This window comes from Olea europaea, chromosome 15, assembly GCF_002742605.1.
Source record: "Olea europaea var. sylvestris chromosome 15, O_europaea_v1, whole genome shotgun sequence".
NCBI classification, from domain to species: domain Eukaryota; kingdom Viridiplantae; phylum Streptophyta; class Magnoliopsida; order Lamiales; family Oleaceae; genus Olea; species Olea europaea.
Window position 1 is genome coordinate 7,937,207 of NC_036251.1, and position 7,719 is coordinate 7,944,925.

The following is a 7,719-nucleotide window of genomic DNA, read 5'->3' on the forward strand; positions in this document are numbered from 1 at the left end:
TTTTACAATTTGATAACAAGATTGAATTTTAACGAATCAATGTTTCTATTTTATTCAACAATCTCTCTCGAGTAATGTTGAACTTATTCTCATATATGACTCAACTATATTTCTATGACAGATGCGAATATAAAAGAATGCATGAATTTTTATGAACACTCAAAGATTCACATAGAGCATAGCAGTATTCTCTATCCCCTATCGGATTCTACAACGATTTATACCATTTCAAATGTATGAAATAAGCCACTATATTCATATAATTACCGTGCACAATAATCATGGAGAAAAGAAATTCATATAAATTATTCAATATTCAAAAACGTGTTTTGAATGTCAAGCATATAAAACTTAAGATTAAAAATTCATACTACATGATTCATCGTTCTCCTAATACAAACAAATCTAGCCTAGCATGGTGGAAAAAAGAAAACAAAACGAATATTGAAAAAACGATATCACCAATTTAAATCTTGAATTGAATCTTCGTTTCTTAGGATCGATTTTCGTGTTTCTTGCTACCTTCTATGCTCTAAAACCTTTATGAATGTGTTATAATGCATACCTCCTCCTTATGGACGTCCTAAGGCTTTAAAAGACATCCCAAGATTTGTTTCCATAAAAATTTCTGTTAGATAAGGAAAACATAACTTTTTCGCCGCAATCGACCCGAGCACTCGCCCAGGCTAAACTTTACACCTCAATATTTGTTCTTCTTGGTTGGGCAGTCGACAAGCATGTATAACTGGGCAGTCACCCAGTTATATTTACTTTCAAATGTTGCATTTTAGTCCCTGAACTCCGTTTTCCTTTTTCTGACATCTTTTCTCATTTCTTCTTATTCTAATACTCTATATCTTCTATAAATTGGCCTTCAAATATTTCATATCTTCATATTTCTTTTGGGTCATCTTTTGGTTATTTGCACTTTGGTCTCTAATCTTTTGTTTTCTTTCATTTTGGTCCTTTTTCATTTTTTCCTAGATTCCGCTACATTCATCAATATTGTCCTACAATACATAATTTATATAGAATTAAGTCATATTTCAACATATTTATCAACAATTATATGGGGTTTATGGTCAAAATAAGTGTGTAAAATGCACTTATCGAACCCTCCAAACTTGAACTATTGTTTATTCTCAAACAAAACTGTAGCTTAACTCGACATAAAATATGATTTGATAACCTATCATGTCTTAGGATTGGAATTCAGTAATCAACATAATGAACTGTTTCAACAATTGTGTCTTTCCTCATTTATACTTACTTTCTCTCTATTTTTTATCTATTTTTTTTTCTTTTTTGGTCTATTCATTTGCTTTCTATATAACCCATGTAGCTAACTTTAAGCCGATGACTCCCAAATCAATTCACCTTAAAGCACTAGGTTTTAAACCATTGCAAGCTTATTCATTCGAGTTATAAAAGCTCGAGAACATGATTTTTTTTATTAGCTTCTCTACCTCTTGTTTTCTATATGACCCCTTTACTAAGCTTTAGGCTAGTGAATCCAAGTCAATTGACCTTAGCGTATTAGGTTTTCAAATACCCTTACAAGCTTAATTGCTCGAGTCATAAAGGCTTTGAGAGAAGTGTTATTCGCACATAGATTAATGCTATGCCCATTTTTCTTTTAGACAATTAGTTTCCAAAACCAACACCTAACTTAAAACTTTTACTTCATCTTCGTCTAATTGGTTTTAAAGAATTCCGCACGAGGCAATTTCATGCACGTAACCTCTAGTCATCTCAATGTTCCTTTATAACAGCTCAACCATTTCCATACTACTGAAACAATGGATTATAGAGAAGTACAATAGAGGTTTTTCAAGGTTAATCTATTCTGTTTTCTAAATAATGAATCAAATCACAAACTTAACATGTAAAACATGAATGTTGTGAATAGAGAATGTCAAGTTTCACATGAACAAGTATTGGTTACTCTAATCATGCATTATTTCTACTATTCGTAGCTCATATTTATTCCAATATTCAACATCATTACTGCCAAGGCCATCAAACCCATACAAGTATACAAAATAATAAATCAAAATTAATAAAGAATGCAATTTTTTTATTTTTTTTCACACAAACAATCACACAGAAAGAAGGAAATACACAATTATCAATGAATGTTCACGGTGTTGCGAAGATTATGCCATCCCAACTCATATAAAACATTGTTCTCAATGTAAAAGCAATAGTAGTCAAAAAAAAAAGTAGCAGGGATTAGAAACTTCCTGGAAAGATGTGGATAGGTAGAAGGATCAGGCTAGTCCGTGATGAAAAAATTTCGATTTTTATTTAAACATCATTTTTCTTTGTTGTTAGGCTTCAATTTTCTATTCCAAAAATTCAAAATAAATATTAATGATAGCAACTTTAATATTTGTAATGTATTCACACCAAGAAGAATTATAATCTTCTGATACTAAGAAGACTGAAATTTAGGGGTAGCCATAAAAATGCATATCATAGTAATGTAAACTCAATGCAATGTTAGGATGTTAATGATGAGCCTAAGCAAATTGAATTCAATAAGTAAACATGCTAAGTTACTAATACTGGTCTTAAAATACTATCTAAATTTTGTTTAAAAAAATGCATAAGTTTCTAACCACGGCCCTAAATACTAATTAATCCATAAACATACATGTAATGCAATAGCTAATCAAAATAAATGAAAAGTGATAGAAAATGGACTACCTCCCATTAAGCGCTCAATGTATAGTCTAGAGCTCAACTTTTGGCACAAGTATATTATGGCACTTTGAATATAGCCTTGGAGTTCCTGCTTAGTTTGCTCAATATGACTTTTTTCCATGCCGCAACTTTCTTCCAAATTTTAACCCTATCCTTCTCCAAGTAATATAACTCTCCCTCATCACATGTTTCAAACTCAACAATGCAGACCTAAATCTCCTCATGATTTCGTTTTCACATGTATGACAGATTTGTCTCCATATATATTGTACATACACCTCAATCTCACTGGAGTCGGTGTAAGTGGATTGAGAATGCACAATTCAGGCCTCATAAGCATTTGACAGATTCTGCAGCTGAAAGGTATCATGAATTACTTTGTCAATCACCTCAATCTGGAAATAGCTATCTAACTTAGCAGGATATTTCATCGCTTTGAATACGTTGAAAAAGACTCCCTCCTCTCCCAGCCTTAGAATTAATTTGTGACGCCCCGAACTTAAACTTCAAGTGTCACGCACTAAACATAAAAACTTCTGCCTTTGCTACATGTAAGGACTCTTAAATAAAAGTATTACATGTAGAAACTTATTTTCAAGTTAGTAAAATATCTCTGATAAAATTTAATGGCCAGCAGTAGTACATGTCTACATGAAATTATACTTTAGGTATACGGACTCGGCATTGCCACGGCTAACTGGGGCAGCCAGTTCAACTATTTTTATAAAATTCATCCCAACTCCCTTTTTCATGAAATTTGCGGCATTAGAAAGATATTTTCAATTAGTTTTCTAGGTTAAAATATGGAAAATTTCCAAGATCATATGATATGGGCGTTTTACTGAAAATAGTGAGATATTGCACAGAAAATTCATATTGACCTTTTGACGCTTAAAAATTTATATCTCAGGCCACGGATATCCAAATTTAGTGATTCCTGCGTTCATCCTAAGGCAACTCAAGAAGAAACGCATCAATATTTTTAGAGTCTCAAATGGATGTTTATAGAGTTGGAAATAGCATTTTGAAGTTGACCCAAAAACTGTCCCGTTTCTGCCTCTTTTATCACTTGCAAGAAAAAGTCTATAAAAATGTCTCTTAGCATAACATGAAAGATATGATTACAAAATTTACTTTTTAATACCATATTACATCATGTCATATACATGTTTTTATATAATACCATAAGAAAACATAAGGAAAACAGTCGTCAAGCAAAACATACAAAAGAAAACTTTGATGCAAAATAACTTTGTCATTAACCCATCATCGATTATGCCAACTGACTTCCATCAACCCAACGATCATGGATCTGAAAATTTAGTATAAAATACTATGAGTATAAATAATACTCAATAAGATACCATGCTTGAATTTAACATGTTAATACTACACAAAAGAATACAGTCAAACACATACTTGCACATTCCGACTTGCCGGTGCCCTTTGGACTTGTCCTAAGGCATAAGTAGATATCTAACTTTGTGGACTTGTCCACCACATTCATATTATGGTTTTTCATGCATAGCTTAAGCATAAATATTACCCTGAAATCCTACCACTTAAGTATAGAAAGTATCTTATCTTAAAACTTGAAATATTTTCGGTTGAAATGCGCTAGGCTTTTGTTTCCTTTTTCTTTATGTATTCTTCCAACTCTTACAAAAGACTTTCTGGTTTTGGAAGGAATAAAATGCAGGGAAACATCTCATATTTATATAAGGCAAGGGAGACTTATGGATAAAACAAGGGATCACTATCTAGGATTTTTGTGCCAACACGTGGACTTGCATTAACCTCACCCCATGCATGTATTCAGCACTTTAAATCCAGCTTGTGCCACAATTGAACACCTCCTACTTGCTTAGATAATCACCACCTCTTGCATGTCTAACAATTAACACCTCCAGCTTTGGTTAACTATCAAACACCTCATGCATTTAATCACTACAAAGGTGGCGCCATCCCCCCCCAATTCCTCTCGGCCAAGGATGAAGCAAAGGATAATGTTTATCTATAATACTAAGAAGATAGATGTAGAATTTGACAATTATCCCAAACCCCTAATTAACTAATCTTGGTAAACTTTTAATCAACCGAAAATGCAAACTTGGCAACCATTAATAGTTTGGCCATATAAAATTTTGAAAAGTTAAATTGCTACCAAAAAAAATTTAATGAGCAAATTTTTCTGGTGGATGAGTAAACGATCGTTCGGCCAATCGTAGAGTTACCATAGGTACCTTAGCTTCCCCTGATCCTAGTTTCTTGATAACAGAGAGTGACATCAAATTAATACTAATACCCAAATCACATAAAGCTTTTTCAAAATAGCAATTTTTTATAGTACAGGGTACAGTAAAACTCCTTAGATCTTTTAGCTTTGGAGGAAACTTTTTTTTAGTTCTAGCTGCATTCCTCTATCAACATCACCGTTTGTGCTCCTCCAACTTGCGTTTGTTGGATAGGATGTCCTTTGAAAATTTGGCATAGTCAGGTATCTAGCTAATTGCCTGAGCCAATGAAATGTTTGTGTGAAATTTCTTGAAGATCTCCAAAAATTTCATGTACTGTTGATCTATCTTATGCTTCTTCAATCTCTGATGGAAATGAATTGCGTCTTGTATGGATTGATAGGAGCAGTTTCTTTAGTTCTTGATCTATTTGAACCCCCATTGTTAGATGTCTCTCTAATCTGGTTAGTCTGGTCCTTATGCTCTTCATCAGAAGAATACACTATTTCTTCAGTTGTACCCGGTCTCTTCACATCTATTTTTGGTAATTGAACCCCACTTTTTGTAGTAATTGCTTGAGCATGCTCCCTGGGATTCACTTCATTATTGCTTGGTAAAGTACCTGGTGTCCTTCTCGTCATAGAAAGTGCTATCAGTCCCACCTACATCTCCAAGTTCTTAATTGCAGCACCCTAATTTTGGAGAGTTGATTAAGTTTTCCTCATGAATTAGTTATTTGCTTCGATATATTTATCGGTGTTTTCCATGAATTTCGCTAACATCTTTTCCAACTAAAATCTCTTCTCTTGCTAAAATTGCCCCTAGGGTCTATTATGATTTTGAAGTTGATTTTGGTTACCATCGCACGAGAAATTTGGATGCTCTCTCAAATCGGGATTGTAAGTATCTGAATCTAGATTGTTTTGTTGGCGCTAACCCCATTGCACATACTCTACCTGTTCCATTTCCTGTAACATAATTGGGCATTCTACTATGCAATTCGCTTGACATTTTTTACAACTTGGTTTTCATGCTTGTATTGCATTTGTTGAGTGTGATATGCTCTTTTATCTTATGAAATATAGAGTCTATTTTAGCAGATAAGGCAGAGTAACTGTCTACCTCGTAGACCCTGGTGATTTCTTCTGAACTACCTGCTCAGAGGACCACATGGCTGAAGTAGAAACCATTCTCTCAAACAATTCCAATGTTCCATCGACTGTTCTCGTAAATATGGAGCAATTGGATGATGAATCCACCATACTTTTGAAAGATGGAAGTCATCCTATATTAAAGGATCGAATTTGGATTTTCTTGTCGAAACCATGTTGACGGCACTTCCATAACATGTTCTTGAACCTATTCCAAGCCTCATTAAATGATTCAAATTCACCCTAGACTATATATTGATATGTCATGCCTCAATCTCGCTACGTTGGCCGGTGAGAAAAGTTTTGTACAGAATTTAAAGCTAGCTCATTCTAAGTAGTTATGCTCGCAACGAGAAGTGAATCCAGTCATTTGAGTACTTTATCTCGTAAAGTATGTGAAAATAACCTCAGCCTAATAGCATCATCTAAAACTCTTGGATACCTGAAGCGTTGATACATATCCAAGAATAGAGATATACGTGTATGTGGATTCTCATTATCCATTCCGTAAAACTGATGCCCATTCTGAAAGAGTTGGATGACATTCGTTTTCAGATGGAAGTTTGGCTATCCAAATGGAGGATATACAATGATTGGCTTTGGACAACTAACGGTACCTTGAAGTACACAAGTAGCATATTACCTTCATCTTGTACCTCTGCATCTAATGGAATTACAGGATTAACCATTGGCTCGATTTGTTGATTAGTCATTGGTACTTGTTGTTTTTGCTATGATGTTCTTGCTTTTTTTTGCTTACGATAAAAGGTACGTTCGATTTCTGGATTAGCTGGATTTAACTCCCCATCAAGCAACTTTCGCATACAAGACCTAAAGGAAGAGCAAAAGTCGCACTAACTTTAGTAGAAAAACTAGATATAATAAATAAGATAAAAAATAAAATAAGAAATTTGAATTAGTGTCAAGGTAAATAAAATCAAATTAAAACTCAATCCCCAATAACAACGCCAAAAATTTGTTATTCGAAAATATATTTTGATCTAAAATACTGTAAATGCACGGTTCATTAACAAATAATAAAGTGGATGTTGAGTCCAAGTATAGTCTCAGGAGGAATGATTTTGTTCAATTTTTATTACCATGACCTTAGCCAAAACAATAAAAATTAGTGTTTTTGTTGTGATGCAAATTATATCTAAACTAAATTACGTATGCAATTAAGTGATTAAGCTAACTAAATGCAAGTTATGTTTAAATGTAAATTGAAGTGTTCTAATGAATGATAAACATACTATGATTGTGAATCCCATGCAATAGTCACTTTTAAACTTAGTTTTACACTTTGACGACACAATTGAATTTTGACAAATCAATGTTCCTATTTTATTTAACAATCTCTCTCGAGTAATATTACTATATTTTATAGTAGATGCGAATACACAAGAATGCATTAATTTTTATGAACATTGATAATTTTCCTTCTTTTGAATGCATGAAGTAAGTTGTCATATTCACATAATTACCATGTTCAATAATCATGTAGAAAATAAATTCATATAAATCATTCAATACTCAAAAATGTGTTTTTAATGTCAAACATGTAAAACTCAAGATTAGAAAACTCATACAATATGGTTCATCGTTCTCCAAGCACCAAAAAAAAAAAA